The 16,535-nt window shown below is 40.6% G+C and overlaps 1 long non-coding RNA gene across 1 annotated transcript in view; it reads left to right on the top strand.

Annotated features, from left to right (window-relative positions):
* The window catches only part of LOC309383682, a 64,106-nt gene that overhangs the window by 43,571 nt on the left and 4,000 nt on the right, over positions 1–16,535 (top strand). The window contains exon 3 of the long non-coding RNA XR_014173895.1: positions 8,167–8,369. This is a non-coding gene — a long non-coding RNA (uncharacterized lncRNA). The remainder of the gene's footprint in view (positions 1–8,166; positions 8,370–16,535) is intronic.

Raw genomic sequence — 16,535 nt, 5'->3', positions numbered from 1 at the left:
GTGGGGAGAGATCATGAACTTTCAACTAGGTGAACTTACAGGATGTAATTCAGAGTTGAAATTTCCATAGCCGTGCTAAATTGCCTGTGGAATAAATTGCACCTTAAAGGATGTTTTGCCTTGGACAATGATTTATTTCTGCATGGTATTTAGAACCCTAACACAAGGAGTATAGTGGTTAGGTAAAGGTAAAGGTTCCCCCCACATGTGTGCTAGTCGTTCCCGACTCTAGGGGCGGTGCTCATCTCCATTTCAAAACCAAAGAGTCAACGCTGTCCAAAGACGTCTCCATGGTCATGTGGCCAGCATGACTAAATGATGAAGGTGCATGGAACGCCATTATCTTCCCACCAAAGTGGTCCTTATTTTTCTACTTGCACTTTTTTACATGCTTTCGAACTGATCCCTATACCTATACACATGCATTCACTAGTAAACCTACGAGATGCCCCCCAGAGATATGAACCTCTTAAAATGCCCTTGTAAGAAAACATTCAAAGGAAGCTGAAGTGACCCTGAGTGGTGTGATGGAGAAGATTCATGTAGATACCTGTGACTCAACAAAACAAAATGTTGATATTTACTGACCATATCTCCAAGAAAGTATGGCTACTATAGTAGGAACAGATAAATAATAACAAGGTTACACGGATGTGTTTATCTCAAACATTTAATATTATGCTGTGAGTTTTGTTGTTTCTACTTTTTTCTCTGCTGTTAAGTCTTTGCCTTTCTTTGCCTGGAATTGCAGTGAGCCAAAGAGACATAATCCCTGGTCTTACTTTTGTTCTGGATGCTGAGCAACGTATCACAACTTTCTTTTTTTGGGTGGTGGTGGTCAGAATATGCTGTATTATTGGTAGCATGCAAATAAAATTATGTTGTATCTTTCATAAGTTGATTTGTGATTGGTTGCTTCACTTAAGTCTGATTTTGTCTACAACATGGGAAAAACCTGACAATTAAATCTACTATGAACCAATATGGTCTTCTATACTTCTCCTTATCTTTCTCTCCCTATGAAACATCCTTGATTTGGCAACCATAAATTATATAATTTCTTTTATTCTTAAAACTTTGACCTCTGCCTTTTTGACCATTTGTTCAACTAGTCTTCTCACACTTCACCTTCTTTTCAGTCATTTTATTCTTCCTTTATTTATTCTGTTTTAACTGGTTGGGTTTAAAGACTGTTTCAATTAAATAAGAATGACAGGTAGGATCTGAACTTTTTCAAGTAAAATCTACACACACACACACAAAAATAATTAAATCCTTGTTTACTCATTAGATGGATGAGGGGATAATAACGTATTCTTCAGAGTATTACACTTTTTCGCTCCTAAAAGAGGGTGAAAATTTGGGTGTGTCTTATAAACCGAATGTAGCCAAAAACGCGAGGCACAGAGGAGGTAATGGTTTGTGGCAATCCCTGCAGCCTGGAACAGCTGATTGGGGGTATTCTGGGAGGCCTATTCACCCACCAATCAGCTGCTCATGCTGAATCAGGCTGCAATAATGTGCTGAAGCTGGCCTGGCTGTTCGCTATTTGCTGCAAGGATATGTCAGAGTTTGCAGCAGCAATCACATTCAGAAAACACACACAAGTACCCGATTCAGCAGGATTCAATAACTTCTCTTTATATATATATAATATAACACATTAAGTAAATATACAATATCAAAAGCAGGTTTTTCAATGTGGTTGTTCAGCAGAGAAGTTTCACTTTCAGTTTTGGTTTCATATATCAGCACAACATGCAGCTTTAGTACAGAACAAGCCACACCCAGGCTCCTTCTGTTTCCTTCCTTGCTGCTCACCCAGCAAATACTGTTTGTTTCCAAACAGCCCTCAAGTATCTCACACACTGACAGGATGCTAGCCAGATGAATACCATGGATGCTGGTAGGCAGAGGCAGAATATTTTTTTTTCTTATTTTCCTCCCCAAAAACTAAGGTGCGTTTTATAATCCGAAAAATACAGTAATTGGCTTAAGAGGAACAGGAGCCTCACTCTTTGCTAATATTGTCTGCTTTTCTGTCTCAGCCTCTGTGTCAATCAGAAAGAAGGAAAAACATTCAAAAGAATGGGTGGTTTTGAAATAAAACAAATCTCTCTCTCTCTCTCTCTCTCTCTCTCTCTCTCTCTCTCTCTCTCTCTCTCTCTCTCTCTCTCTCTCTCTCTCTCTCTTTCCCTCCCCCCTCTCTCTTGCATACTATTTTGCAAAATTCTAAAAAGTGAGGATTTTGTTCTTTATCACTCTATGTTTTTCTACAAAGAATATAAGTTCTAAAATCAATGTGTGTCTAAAATTTTTGAAGGACCAATTTTTAACAATTGTTTATATTTTGTTGACTTCTTTGAGATTAATTGTTCCTTTTTGCCCCCCAGCATAACAACAAGGATCTCAATATATGGGCATGGCTTTAAGGGGTCTAATAAAATGGCAGAAAAAAACTGTGATTAGTAGAATAGATTGATATCACTTTCCTACCAGATTTGCAAGCTCCTTGAATCAGGCTCATTTTCTTTATTGACAACAGAAAGTAGATACCTTTAGCAGAGCAAGATAAACCCAGGAGCTACTGAATAAGTAATGAAGGCTAATGAATAATTTAATCTCAACACTAGAATACCTAAAATAAAATATATGTTTGTGAAAGTACAAGGGTTTTTGGAATTTAGAAATAGGGAGAGATGGGGGTTGAATTTTGTATCTCCCAAAAATGATCATCAAAGAATTATCGCTCTCCAACAAACAATTGACCATCTTCTTCCATAATCTCTGAAATAATGAAAATACCAGATTTAGCATGGCATAAATAGATCACCTAAGCTACCCCATTCTCTAAGCTATCCCAGACCTTTTTAAAAATTGCTAGTTAAAATAGGGAAACTGGAATGATTTAGCTGCATCAGCATAGTTTTGGTACAGTATCTATTACCACATTTTTTATTTATATCCTGCCTTTCTTATTTTTATAAACAATTCAAAGTGGCAAACATATTTATTACTATTTTCTTCTTCTATTTTCCCCAGAACTCTGTGAGATAAATTGGAGAGAGAGGGAGGGAGGGAGGGAGAGAGGGAGACACTCTCCCAAGGTCATCCAGTCAGTTTTAATGCCTAAGGGACAACTAGAACTCCCAGTTTCTAACCTGGTACCTTAACCAATAAACCAACCTGGCCCAATTTGGGCATATAAAAAGTGCTGCCCCCACTCTATATTTACTGACCCTCAACAATGAACCCAAGGATGATTGCCTCTTGTAATTAGGGTCAGATATCATATCCTGCATTCTTACAATGGCAAAAAAAATATTGGGAGTAGATCATGACCAAGCTGGGTGCAGTTTTGGCTGGCCAGAATCTGAAGGGACCTGGGCTATGATGAGATCTTGCCCAGAACAGCAACTAACCCTAACCTTGATCTTTTAAGCCTCTGAATGTGAGATGTTAGACCCAAATAGTTTAATCCTCATAATACAGAAACAAGTCTGGTTAACAATTTAAAAGTTTATTTAAGAAAAATGAAAAATCAGTTGCAAGCGTGGCCTCCTAGACCCTTCCCAAATGGATTGAGTACAAGGAAAATAAGGAGAGCAAAAAACAATACTCAAGCTCTACATTTTATAGTTCCTAAACATTGAACGTGATGCCTAAGAATCCCTCCCCATCACTTTTAAGTCATTTTACACTACAAAGGGTCAGCATGACCCTTCCTGCAGAATCCCAGTTACCTTATCTTTGTTTCTTTGTGGCTTCGCCCTATGTGTTGGATGTTCCTATCTCACCAAATGGTGGCCTTGCCTTGAGCGTATGTTTCTGTTTTCAAAGGAAGTTAGTTTTAGAAAATCATCACATATTGTTTTACTGAGCATATTTGCTGGTTAATTTGCAACAGGAAGAACTCTATAGCTTATTGATACATTTAACATTTTTATAAAAGTGTAACTTATTGTTTATTTAACTATTTTTTCCCTTAATTTCATTTATAGGAATAGCTGTTGCTCAATCTCCTGGAAGAGACTGGCATTCCCATTGCAGTTGCAAGCCACGGTAGTGTGCATGTCTTCAGGGGTGGAATCCTACCAATTTATAAACTGGTTCATTGACCACATGTGCACAGTTTACAGAGAAATCACCTTCCACATTACTGCTGGGGACGAAAACAGTTGAGGTGTTTCAATCCACTCTGTCATCAGCTGGGCTTCAGAAAAAAGGATATAGGTGAGTGCAAGGGTGGGCGGGAGGGCCCAGCTGAAAGTCAGAATGAACTGGTTCATTACCAGCTGATAGTCAGAGCTACCGGTTCACCTGAACTTGTCCGAACTGGTAGAATCTCACCCCTTCATGTCTCCCTGTGAAATACCATAAGGAAACTCAGGTTATTTTGCTTAAAAATTTGCTTAGAATTTTGGAGAAGAAGAAATAGGTTGACAAGGGTGGCCCAACTTCTCTGCAGCCACAGTGAAAAGGGCCAGGAGATCCTGTGCTCATCAACTGGATGGGAAAAGGCAGTCTCACCACAAATGGGAGATCCCTAAACTTCACCACATCATCTCCTACTCCATGAACACTAAATTATTAGCTTGTGACAGTTCACATCAGAATACTTAAAGCCAAATTCAGGCTGTTGTAGCCATACAATGGAGGTAATGGACTGGAAACATGACCTCTTCAATACTTGATTGCTGTGGAATGTTGGGCTCCAATAAGCAGGACAACACTTAGCACTTCTTGATTGTGAACCTGGAATATGTTCTGATATTACCAGGCAGCAAAAAAAAATATCTTTGAATCTTGTAAGCATAAACTTGAAGCTTTATTTACTGAAAGGAAGAGAGGAAATGTATATAGGATCAATCTCTTTTCTTTAGGATTGCCACAGAATAGAGTAAATGCACAGACCTAAAATGTTCCAGAACTCTAGTGTATTTGGGACACTTTCTGCCAGACATATGGCCAAAATGACATCACCAACGGCTCTTGAACTTCATTGTCATTCAATCTCTAATCACTTTCATCACTTTATGATCCTCTGGATTGTGCCAGGATTGGCTTCTTTTTTGAATTCTTGTAGGCTACTGCTTAGGTTATCAGTTGTGATACTTGGCCATCACGCCTTCTACTAGGTCAATTTCTGATGGTTTTCAATTCTCCAATGACTAATCCCGTTTTCAAAATTGGATTATAACAGAGTTCCATAGCGTGATTTACTGTACTTTTACATTGGTGTCTTTATTTGTTTGATTTCTATAGCAACCCATCTCTAAAAATGACACCAGATAGCATACATTATAAGACACTAGCTAATAACCTGGTGCTGCTTGGGTATTTATTTATCCCAACCATCCTTCCATGAACGTTGCTGCAATTTCTAATGTTGGATTTTCCCTCTTACCAGAGGAAGCCCCCTTGTGGAGTACTGTGAAGCCATTACCATGGCAACTTCACAGCGCTGTACAGTAGAATCCATTTTAAGGTGGCATGTAGAAGCCATTTTAAGGCACAACAGGCTGTATCTTAACAGAACACACACCCCAAGGGGTGTTAGGGGTGTCTTACCCTCACAGTATTTGTTTCCAGAGACTAAGTCATCTGTGTATCAAGTTTGGTTGAAATTGCTTGAGGCGTTCCAGAGTTATACTGGAACATATACTCACACACCCACACTGACACACAGATACACACAGATACACACACACACACAGACACACACATGTAGATTTTCACGGGTGTAGGTATGCTGGTCTTGTTGTATTCGGGTCTTTTCCTGTGTAAGATTGAGATTGTCTTGGCAATGTTTCAGCGAGGTCTCACTCGCTATCGTCAGGCTGGGTTTTGGGCTTAAAGCATGGTCGGAGCTGCAGTCTTTCTATAAATCTTGGTGTGTGTGAGTGGAGTGCTGACTTTGTTTCAGTAGATTGGTTGTGTGGTTGTATCATGATTGGTAGATTGATGCTGATTGGTGCTGGCTGTGTGTCCGTTGTTGTTTCATGTTGTAACGGCCTGGGTGGGGGTGGGGCTCGTTTGTTGACTAGGGCTGGTTTCCAGATGTCTGGTAGGCGGGAGGTATCATCACGTTTATTCATGTTGTGGGGATGTTTCTCTATTTCTATAGCTTCCATAATTATTCTCTTGTTGAAGTGTTCAGTTTTGGAGATTAAACTGGTTCCTTCAAAATTAATTTCATGTCCTGTACTTGGCCATATATATAGCCAAGTAAAACTCTTACTAGGCGGTGGTCACCAGAACTCTACCTGTGGGTCATCTGTGGGTCATATCATCTTTGTCTTCAGATGATATGTAGGTCAATTTTTTACATTTTCCAAACAGGATTTCAAATGCAGGACCTAGTTTCCTAAAAGCAAGATCTTGGCTGACCATGATGCTCATCTTGTCTTCAGCAATAATAATGTCTACTTTTTAAGAATATGCATCCAGTTTGGGTTTTTAATGCTTTTTTCCCCCTCTTGAAATTATTATAAATGATATGAGGAACTACAATGACATAAATCTATCTACATTCTCATCTATATGTTTTAAAAATTAATATTGCAGTTTGAGGTATATCCTCCTCACAATATATGGAGAATTAAGCAAGCAATCACTCAAAGCAATAATGGCTTGTTTAGGGCCCCTCACATACCGAGCTAAAAAATGAATCCCATAAATTTCACCTAACTTGTCTCTATGTATTAGGAAGGATTCTGAACACTTTGCATTTATTTACATTTGAATCCCAATAAATTTCAGCCTGTGGAATAACTTCGTGTGCATGTATATTATATAAATATACATTCCTGTTTCCATATGCAGGGGAGCTCATTTACAAAACCAACAGAGACAATGAATTAATTATGGCTGTTCAGTTAGTGAGGTACTTTGGCTCCCAAGGAAATAAAAATGACACAGAAGTTAATTAATTAATTAATTAATAATTGTAAATTAATTGTAAATTAATTAATTGACAAAGAATTCTATATAACCTAGCTCTTAAGACTTTGTCAGCAAGAATAGAATAAGTGCAGGTTAACAACTGCTCTACATTAATATTACCAGTCAAAATAGAACTGCATGCAGTTTAAAAAAAGTCATAGTTCCTACCAACCATCAGTCTTGGGGACCAGGTCACCAGAGGCTTGTTTAGTGCTTCATATTCCTTTCATATCTTCATTTTGCAGTCTTGATGCTCTTGATGGATTGTGGATAAACATCTTAAACATCTCTTCCTTCCCTTTTAGCTCATAGGCAGCTTGTGTGATTTCGAATCCTGAATGATTAGGATTTAAATTCTCATGCAGCAGGCTGGAATGGGATTCTACCGGTTCGGACAGGTTCGGGCATTTTTTTTTTTACTACTGAACCAGTAGTAATGTCAGCCAGAACCCACTCCTGCCTTGGATCCTCAAAAGGGGTCTATTCTAAGGTTCATTGTTGCAATATTAAAGCAGTGTCCCAACATCTGAGACAGCACCTGGAGGCAGAACAAGAAGCAATGGATGGAAACTAATCAAGGAGAGAACCAACCTAGAACTAAGGAAACATTCCTGACAGTTAGATTAATTAATCAAAAGAACAATTTGCCTTCAGAAGTTGTGGGTGCTCCAACACTGGAGCTGTTAAGAAGAGATTGGACAACCATTTGTCCTGAATGGTAGAGCATATCCAGCCTAAGCTGGGTGTTGGATTAGAAGACCTCCAAAGTCCCTTCCAATTCTGCAAAAATGGACTCTAAAGAGAACATAATCAGTTGTTGATATTTTTCTGTCACATTATCCCTTACCCTTTCAGTAAATCTTGTTTTTTTCTAAAAAAAAATTAAAAAATATTATTGATTACTAAGAGTTTTAGGTTATTCATCTCAGCTTTGTGCAAACGGTAGTTCTACCACATTGAGCTTTTTAGGTAGGTAGAAAAAAACTCATAAGGAGTCATCTTCTTTTGAGACCTTCTTAGCATCTGGAAAACAAAACAAGAGCTAAGCAAAGTGATACATTATTAGGATTAAGGCAGCAGCACTCCCCCAAAACCAAATATGGACCTACTGGAATTTGAATATAAAAAGGGGAAATCTGCACTTGTTAGGAAAAGGCTAAAGGTTAAAGAAAGAAGGAGGAGTTTGAGGAGATAATTTAATGAATATATTATTCCTTATAGATCTGTCATTCATATGTTGCAAAAGGAGAGACTCCAAATTTTGTGTGGAGCAAGGAGAGTGGAAGAGAAGGCCTTTTAAAAGAGTTTGCACTCACTTGAATAACAGATTCCACTTCTTTACATGAAAAATACTCTAGAGGACTTCTGTCATTCAGTAACAACAAGACTGAGACGGAGGGATCATCTGTTTAACCCGGGATAAGGTCAGTTCGCATTTTCCTATGGTTTCATATCTTGCTGTTTGTGCTGTAAACTCCTTGCTTCTGTTTTATGAATGGATTTGCAGTAAGTTTCAATGGTGCATACTCTGACTGTAACAGAAGGGAAGGATGTAAATCTCCTTAACTATAGTCAACCCATTAAAAGACTCCAGAAACAGAGGTGTAGAGTATGTGGACCTGCAGAGGAGATAATTTTGGATGTCCGTTCTCCGTCTGAGCTTATGAATCTCTCAGGGTAGCATATTGTGATGAGAAATACTAGTTGATGGATGTTCTTCAGAGTCATTTCCCCCACCACCACAGGTCTGGTTCCCCAATAAGGCTCCTGTAAGAACAAAAACAATCTGCTACTCTGTATATGTGGATTCGTGCTCAGACAGATGTATATCATTAGTTCCCACCGTGGGAAGGAAATATTATGTGAAAGCCATACGGACTACCTATAGTTCTGCTCCATTGGAAAAATAACATGAAAAAGGAAATTTGAAAGCAAAAGGAATAAATAAGGAAGCATCCGCTGTGCAAACCCCTTAGGTATTATACCTTCCAGCATGCACCATCTGATTGACATACTTCTCCATATGTTGAGGAGGAGTAACAACTATTCCCAAGTAACCAATAATTATGTCTTCTTATTTCCCTTTAATCTCCTCAGACTTCTCAGAAGATTTGAGTTTTGAGTAAATGAATATCTCTGTAATGCTTTATCTGGAGCAGGTTTTTGCAAAATGCTGTGGGTTTCTAATTCTACTTTTAAACCACTATATATTAAGCTAGATGAATTGTGAACTTCTTTTCCTCATGTGCACAACAAACATATGATCTCTGTCTCTCTCTCTCACTGTCTCTCTCTTTCTCTGTCTCTCTTTCTCTGCATCTGTATGTATATATATATGCATACATCCGCCCATCCGCCCAAACACATATGTATATATGTGTATGTAATACACACACACACACATACCCTTACTGGGAATCAAACCAGGGCTGTATTGCATATTAGGCCAATGTAATTGCCACTAAGCCACAGGCTCTCTTCCTTATCAGCTAGGCCAGGGGAATAGGTATGTATTTGTGTTACAAACCCTGGTATGCCCAAATATTAAAAATAAAAATATGGTTTTCTGCCTGGATGGTCCTCTTTTCCTGTGTAAGATTGAGATTATCTTGGCAACGTTTCAGCGAGATCTCACTCGCCATCTTCAGGCTGTTGTCTTTGGCTTAAAATGTGATCGGAGCTGCCGTCTTTCTGTAAATCTTGGTGGGAGGGGATGGGGTGCTGGCTTTGTTTCAGTAAGTGGAATGATTGGTTGTGTGGTTGTATCATGATTGGTAGATTGATGCTGATTGGTGCTGGCTGTGTGTGCATTGTTGTTTTGTATTGTAACGGCTTGGATGGTGGGTGGTGTTCGTTTGTTGACTAGGGCTGGTTTCCAGATGTTTGGTAGGTGGGAGGTATCATCACGTTTATTCATGTTGTGGGGGTGTTTCTCTATTTCGATGGCTTCCATAATTATTCTCTTGTTGAGGTGTTCTGTTTTGGAGATTAACCTGGCTCTTTCAAAATTGATTTCATGTCCTGTAGCTTTAAGGTGCTGGAAAAGGGAGGAAATTTTTTCTTTTTTTCTTACTGCGTTCTTGTGTTCTGTGATGCGTGCATTTATTCTCCTGTTTGTTTAATTATGGAAGCCATTGAAATAGAGAAACATATATATGTACAGTATGTATGTATGTATGTATGTATGTATGTATGTGTATGTATGTGTATGTGTATGTATATGTATGTACCATATGTATGTGTATATATATGTGTGTGTGTGTGTGTGTTTGTATATTAGTGTATATACATACATACCATACATTCACACACATCCACAAACTTGCTGTAGAGTCAATAGGGCAAACTCTTTATTTAAAAGAGATGTTTAAAAAACTTACAATGGTCCCAAATCAAGTACCAAACAGGAATCAACTAAGTTAAGTGGGGAGGGGAACCCACATGAATTATTGGTTTCATAAAAGCCAGTGTGGTCTAATGATTAAGGTGTTTTGGATTGGTACCAAGGAAATCCACCTCACTGGTATGGGGGCCAGTTATTGTCTTTTTTCACTCAGCCTAATTAAAAAAAAGTAGTTGTTGTGAGGAAACTTAGGCCTACCCCCATAAGGAAAAGAACTATATGTGATCACTGATCAATCAGCATTTGAAATAAATGAAATTATCACCTTTGAAAACAGTCAGCTGAATAGTGAGTTTAAATACTGCAGATCTTGATCTCTTCTCCAATTTACAATCTCTCTATGCTGGATGAAAATGTATTTTCAAACTAATTCCAAACTCTTGAGAGGAATGGAGTACTCGATTCCTTTCAGCATTTTCCATCCTTGGTCCACAGGCATATGGAAGACTTGGTCAACCTGCAACCTATACGTCCTATGTCAGAATGGCCATTTTGAAGGACATTGAGAGAGATTAATGATGTATATGATAGGAATCCTTCTGATTTTCCAATCTCTTCCTCATACAGATCACAGACATTTTTGTGTTTTTTAAAGACAATGATTAATAAAGAAATCCCAGAAAGAAATTCATAAAACAAGGATGACCTTGTGATTGAAATGGTAGAAAGTAGACAGTGGTTTAGTGGTTAAGGCACCAGACTAGACAGCAGAAAATCGTTAGTTCAATCCCATCTTAGCCATGAAAGCTAGCTGGATGACTTTGGGCCAGTTACTCTCTCTCAATAAAGGAGCATATTTGTCGTTCAGGGTTGAAATGAGGATTCCTTGGTGCTCTCTGAGCATGCTTGTTTTCTTGCGAGAAAACAACCAACTTCAGAGAGCATCAAGGACCCCTCATATTCTTCCTCAGTCCAACCCACCTCACAGGGTTATTGTTGTGGGGAAAAGTGGAGGAAGAAGATGTATCAGATGTATTTGCCACCTTGAGTTATTTATAAAAATAATAAAGGTGGCCATTTTGACCTAGGCTACCTGAGACAATAAAACTCACACGCTTAGTCCCCAAAACCTTTTGATTGAAACAGCTGTGAATTATGTTCATTCACAGCCCATAATGAATCACAAACAGTTTGTGAACAGTCAGACAGAAATCTGCCACAGTCTTTCAGTGTAAGGCTGATAAGCAACTACCTTTATCTCCTTTGAAATGTTGCCAAAGACCTAATTGCCAATTAGTTTTGCAAGGTCAAACAGAGCACAGAGTCACACGGAGCTTCAGAGTTTAAACTGACCAGAATGAACAAAGTTGCTTCCCGCAAAGGCTCACATCCATTTGCTCCTTTTTTATGGGAGGGACCAATCATCTCCAAGCCTTATTCCTGAGTCACCACTTTTGTCTTAACTGTTCTTACCTTCTGGCAGCTCTGCACATGTGCACACTGGGAAAAAGGCTCAACCTGTTCCTCTGCCTCACTGAGTTCAGACTCTGGAGCTCCGGAGGCAGCACATAACTCCCAGATGGCCCTGCCCCCCCTCTGCCTCTGATGTAGAGCCCTCGTCCGAGCCTTCCCCAGACTCTAGGACTGACCCTCCCCAGCATCCTCACTGTCTGACTCTGCTGCCAGCTCAGCAGGCCACCGGGAGACCACAACAGTGGGATACAAATACTTATCTAATTAAGCCTCTTGCAATTGAAAAACTCCATTGCAATTACGGGCATCTGATTAAACCAGTCAATATTTCCAATCAGATTGAGTTTATCACAGAAGTATCAGAATCAGTTGCTTATGAAAAGGCATGCAACAGCATGTGTTCCTTCTTTATCCCATCAGAAATAGCTTTCCCAATTCATTCCTACCCTCAGGCTCAGTTGCTAAGTACTTATTGTGAATTGATGCTTAATTAACTCCCCCTGCCACCATCACTCCAGTAACCACTCATTACTATAAGAATCCAGAGTTCCTGGATCTTAGTTAAATTGCCCTATGTTTAGTAAAGTAAATATTGAAAAGTTTGTTATCTTATTAACGAGTCACATCATTTGAATTGTTGCTGAAACATTATTCTGGTGATGCTAAAACACCACAATAAACGTCTAAGGGCTCCTACTGTGATAACGATTTTAATGTAGATTTGGACAGAAAGTTTGTATCTTGCTGAAAATCAGCAAGGTAATTAAGATGTAAGGTGAAGCTTTAAGCACAAATGGCAAACATCAGTTATAAATCTAAAAGGATAGGCAAAGGGGGTTTTCCCCCTGAGATTCATTTAGTCCACCATTTTAAGTTTGTATTAAGCTTAATTTTATTTCCTGCTATGTGAAGACCACAGATCAATTTGCATAAAACTCAGGAAAGAAATCTCATAGGGTTGGCACGATGAAAAAATGTTATTTCATTGTGGTTGACTTAGGATATGTTTCTCTTGAATTGCTGGGCACCACAAGTTTACTTTATCTGTGCAATTACACATTTATGCTTATGCATTGATGATTAAAATATTTATAATCCCACCTTTCAACTGTGATTTCCAAGGCAGTTCACAACATGAATTAGAAATGAATAGTACAACAAATGTTGTTAAATTAAATTAAAGCAAAAGTGAAGACTGCTATTTAGAAGAGCAGCTTCTGATCAGAACACAAAGCTGAATGAAGAAGTTAATTTATATGAAGATTATAATGTCTTCAGTTAAATTCCAAGAGCCATCAAAGAAGATAAGGTATTTCCTCATAGAACCTATCAATAAAATGACATCAACCTACCAACTTCTAGGCACCAACTACCACATGTGGTGGACATGTAGAAAGGCAAAAGACTACTGGCGAAGTATTATGATGTGGCTGGAAGAAATGACTGGACAGAGATTGGAATTTAAACTAGAACTATTCCTATTAGGAATTATAATAGAAGGCCAAAGAAAGGTTAACATATTTAATATTACCTATCATAACAGCAGAGAGAATTGTTTATGCCCAGCAATGGAAAAGTGAGAACATACCTCTAGAGAGGAAAATAATAAAGGAAATATTAGACTGTGCAGAATGTGATAGGCCCGGGATGGCGAATCTATGGAACGCGTGCCACAGGTGGCACACGGAGCCACTTCTCAGGGCACACGAGGTGACTTCAGCCTTTTTTAAAGCCATTTTTCACCCTCCCCAAGCTCCAGAGGCTCCAGAGGCTTTATAGGAGCCTGGGGAGGGTGAAAAGAGCCCTCCACCCCCTGGAGGCCCCCCAGAGGCGTCAAGAGCTTCCCTGAAGCCTCTGGAGCACAAAAAACTGGCCCTATGGGCAAACAGGAAGTTCAGGAATGAACTTCTGGTTTCCTCGTAGGTTCGGTTTAAGCCCTCCGGAGGCTTCAGGGACCTTCAGGAGGCTTCCCTGAAGCCTCCAGAGGACTAAAATTACCCTATGAGTAAACTGGAAGTGACTTCCGATTTGCTCGTAGGGTCATTTTTTGCCCTTCGGAGGCTTCAGGGAAGCCTCCTGAAGATCCCTGAAGCTTCTGGAGGGTGGAGAGGCTCCAATAAAGCTTCTGGAGGGTGGAGAGGCTGTTTTCACCCTCCCCTGGCTCCAATAAAGCCTCTGGAGCCTGGGGAGGGCAAAAAAAGGAGGGAAAATGGGGGGGAGTGCCTCTCATGCTCGCCTGCGCACCGATGGGGTGTCACCCATTGCATTATGGGTGTGGCACACCCACGCACAACCTCCCTGTGCTCCCCCCCTTATGGCATGCAAGCCAAAAAAGGTTCGCCATCCCTGTGATAGGCTGACACTGGAACTTAAAAATAAAGGAGAGACAGAATACTATGAGATTTGGCATTGATTTTACCAATGGTTGGATTTGAGGAAGGGAAGTCGGAGCGGAAAAGAACTAGGATGTGTAGACCGAAGATGATGTAATATATGCAAATGTAAGTGTTTATAAGGGGTTAAATATGTGTAATGATTAGTAATGTATGCTGAGCACATAAGCTATCTGTGTTATATTTTAGTTTTTTATGGTAGTGATAACGCCAAGATGGTTGCACCATGTCCACCTTTTTTTATTAAATAATAATAATAATAATAATAATAATAATAATAATAATAATAATAATAACAACAACAACAACAACAACAACAACAACAACAACAACAACAATAATAATAATAATAATAATAATAATAATAATAATAATAATAATAAATCTTTTATAGTCTCAGTTAATGCGTCAATGACTGAGGAGACAGCTTCGTTCAGTAACTATTTATTAACGGTAACTATTAGAACAGAATGGAGAACAAGCCCCATCTGACAGCTATTTATATGACAGCTGTCAGATGGGGAACCAATGAGAGTACTGCATTTGTCCCGCCAGCCGGCAGGCACATCTGCACCAATCAGGGCTACTCCTGTTTTCCTCGTGTCTCCGAGGGACACAACATCCCTTCCCCCCAGATTGCACAGACGGAGATACCGCCGTCCATGGAGGGCCACCAGACATAGCCGCAGCCGAGGGATTTCATCTGCACAATGCCCAGGTGGCCCTCATGGAGGTGGGTTAAAATAGATAGGCGGAGAGCGTGGGAACTACAACACGGGAGCCCCAGAGGAGGCAACCCTGCATAACAGAGAGTTCGTCCCGTCAGTGAAAATAAGGAAGGAAATCAGGGTCCTTGAGATCCGGTGGCCAAGCCCTGCGCACAGCGTCCAGCACCTTGGAGGGGACAGGGTCCTTCAAGGAGAACTGGGCTATGACGGTGGCAGACAAGGGGAGGTGTAAGTCCTCAATGAGGCAGATAGATGTAGAAGGGGCAGGGTCGGAGACTAAACACAGGCAGTGGGCAGTGGCTCAAGGCATCCGTGTGCCCCATGTGTTTGCCTGGCCTATGTGCCAAAGTGTAGGAATAGGCAGCCAATAACTCTGTCCAGCGTGACATGTGTCGGGAGAGAATGGGAGGGTTAGACTCAATTTCCTGCGAGAATGCCTAAAAGGGGTTTATGGTCAGTCAGGAGTTGAAAGGGACAACCATACAAGTAATGATGAAAACGTTTTACACCCGCAACAGCAGCCAGGGCTTCTTTATCCAACTGACTGTAATTATGTTCAGGCTTGGATAGAGTGCGGGAGTAAAACGCAATAGGAGCCTCCGACCTGTCGGGGTATGAGTGGCTCAAAACAGTCCCAACCCCAAAGGGGGAGGCATCACAAGCAAGAATGTGTGGTAAGGTCTCATTGTACTGAACTAAGACAGGGGCGGAAGTTAGCAATTTCTTGACAGCCGCGAGTGTATGCGCCTCGTGGCTCATCCAGGTCCACTGAGCGGAGCTGTCCAGCAACCGATGGGCAACTCTGCTACAGAAGCCTTATGGGGGATGAAGGAAGAATAGAAATTTAAGAGACCCCAAAAGGCCTGTAATTCGGTGTTATTGGAGGGCGTAGGCACCGAGGTGATGGCATCGATTTTAGATGGCATAGGGTGGATGCCGTGTTGGTCGATTAGAAATCCCAGGAATTCAACTGATGGCACCCCTAAGTGGCATTTGGAACGCTTCGAATGGAGACCAGAAGTGCGGAAACGGCTTTAAACGGCCATAGTTTGTCAATGAGTCTGGTCCATCAGGTGCGGCAATCAGGACATCGTCGAAATACGGGATGACCCCGGAAATGCCATGGAGCAACCGCTCCATCAAACTTTGGAAAATGCTGGGTGTGATGCTAATACCAAATTGTAGGTGGCGGCATTTAAAATTGCTGCGGTGTGTGACTATAGTCTGCACAGCTGCAGTGGCGTCGTCAACAGGGAGTTGCTGGTACGCCTGTGCTAGATCTAGCTTGGCAAACACCTTACCCTGGCCCAGAGAGTGCAAAACATGTTGCACGACTGGCACTGGGTAAGGGTGAGCCTGCGGCGCCTTATTCACGGTAGATTTAAAGTCAGCGCAGATCCATATGGATCCATCAGGCTTAAGGGGGATTACAATAGGTGTTTCCCACTTGGAGTGGTCAACTGGCTCTAAAACCCCTTGGGCCAGAAGCTTATCGATCTCTGCATCGACCTTTCCTTTTAATGCGAGTGGAACCCGGCGAGCCTTAAGGCGTATGGGTGCCACCTGAGGGTCCAGATTCAGGAAAATACGATTGCCTTTATAAGTGCCTAAGGAAGGGTGGAACACATCAGCGAATTCTTTAATTAAGGACTT

The sequence above is a fragment of the Natrix helvetica genome, assembly GCF_964273705.1.
Source record: "Natrix helvetica genome assembly, chromosome: 1".
NCBI lineage: Eukaryota > Metazoa > Chordata > Lepidosauria > Squamata > Natricidae > Natrix > Natrix helvetica.
This window is presented reverse-complemented; position numbering and strand designations above follow the sequence as displayed.